We start from the raw sequence: 1,906 nt of genomic DNA on the forward strand, positions 1-1,906 counted from the left end.
TTCAAGGCTCCAAGAAATTCAAAGGGCAAAGTTCTCAAGAGGAGCAAGTGGAGCCAAGAGCAAGTTCAAAGGTGCGATGCAAATGACAAAGTGACCAAGCTTTTGGTCAATTTATTGCCAAGCACCATCCTTTGCAAAATTGGAGAATTTGAAGATGCAAAGGAATTATGGAGCAAATTGGCCAAGCTTCATGAAGAGATCCCCTCCACTGTACAAGAGCAAGAAGTATCCATAGAGGGTGACTCTTTGGAGCAAGACCAAGAGGAGGACTCCGAGGTTGAGAGATGCTCAACCTTCGAAGAAGAGGAAATCCAAGAAGCTTCATCCTCAAGGGAATGCAACGAAGGGAACAAGGAGGGAGCATACTCCTTGTTTCATATTCAAGAAGATGAAGCCTCCACCTCTAGGATTGAGGGGGAGCAATCCTTGGTGACGCCGGATCAAGAAGAAGGAGAAGCTTCTACATCCGAGTCAAGAGACGAAGAGGAGGAAGAAGATTCTACCTCCACAAGTCAAGAAAAATCAAATGGAGGAGAATCAAGGTCCGATCAAGATGAAGCTTCTACCTCCGGATCCAAAGGAAAAGATGTCACCCCTACAAGCAAAGGTATAAATATTTCAATTAATAATAAAAATCATATTATATGCTTTGAGTGTAGGGAACATGGGCACTACAAGAGCAAGTGCCCTAAATTGGCCAAGAAGAAGGGCCAAGTGGCACAAAAAGGCAAGGTGAAGCCCAAGGAGATCATCCCCAACACAAAGAAGAGCAAGGAGCATATTATATGCTTCTCTTGCAATCAAAAGGGGCATTACCGAAGTCAATGCCCCAAGGGGAAGAAGGTGGTCAAGGCTCAAGGAGGCACTAGTCAAGGGGGAGCCTCCAAGGTAAAGAAGAAGGTATCTTTTATTGAGCCTACCCCTTTACATTATGGTAAAAAGCATGATAGTTCTAATTTTTATCATTTTAATGTAATTTACCATAAGAATAGGAAGCATGAGGGCTTTAAGGAAAAGCATGTGGCCCTACATGTCAAAACTACCCAACCTAAGGTTAGGAAGGTAGATGGACACTTGGGCAAGAACACTAAGGATAATAGATACAAGCCCAAAAACAAAAATGCTCATGGGTGTAATGAAAAATCAAAATCTAAGGATTTAATGATAGAAAATCAAGTCTTGAGATCAAGACTTGATAAAATGGAAAAGACCCTAAAAAGGATGGAAAATATCCTAAAAGGGCAAAATGAACATAACCTAGGTTTAGGGGTACAAAAGCCATTCAATGACCATAGAGGTTTGGGATACAAACCCAAAGAAAAAAGGGATGTGCCTAGTTATCATAGGGTTCCATATAGCTATGGAACAAACCCTAAGTCTAGAGGTCAAGTCAAAGATACAAGGGAAGATATCCCTAGGAGTATCTTTGCAACCAAAGTGACTAAGACTTCTAAGAAGTCTAAGAAAGTCACTAACAAGGTCACAAGGGAGGCTATCCCTAGAGTTGACCTAGAAAATGTGACCAAGGCTTCTAAGAAGCCCAACAAGGTCACTAGGAAGGTATCTAGGGAAGTTATCCCTAGTGAGTACCTAGAGCATCCAAGGAGCACCAATAGGTGTTGGGTTCCTAGGAGCATTTTCTCTACCCCATAAATGGGTTAGAGAGTGTCAACTCCGATTAGAAGGGTAGTTAACCCAACTTTGAGGAAATCGACACTCAAGGAGCATTTTCAAGGTTTTGTTAACCTTTGAAAATGAAATGGAATTATTATTTACTCCTTGAACGAGTAAAATGTGCCTAATGGTGGAAGAATTGATTTTAATCTTAAATTACACATATTGGGAAATGCATAAGAACTACCAAGTTGGGATTTTGGTATGTTCTTAGGAAATTTAAGGCGATCCG

Source organism: Zingiber officinale, chromosome 8B (genome assembly GCF_018446385.1).
Source record: "Zingiber officinale cultivar Zhangliang chromosome 8B, Zo_v1.1, whole genome shotgun sequence".
Classification (NCBI taxonomy): domain Eukaryota; kingdom Viridiplantae; phylum Streptophyta; class Magnoliopsida; order Zingiberales; family Zingiberaceae; genus Zingiber; species Zingiber officinale.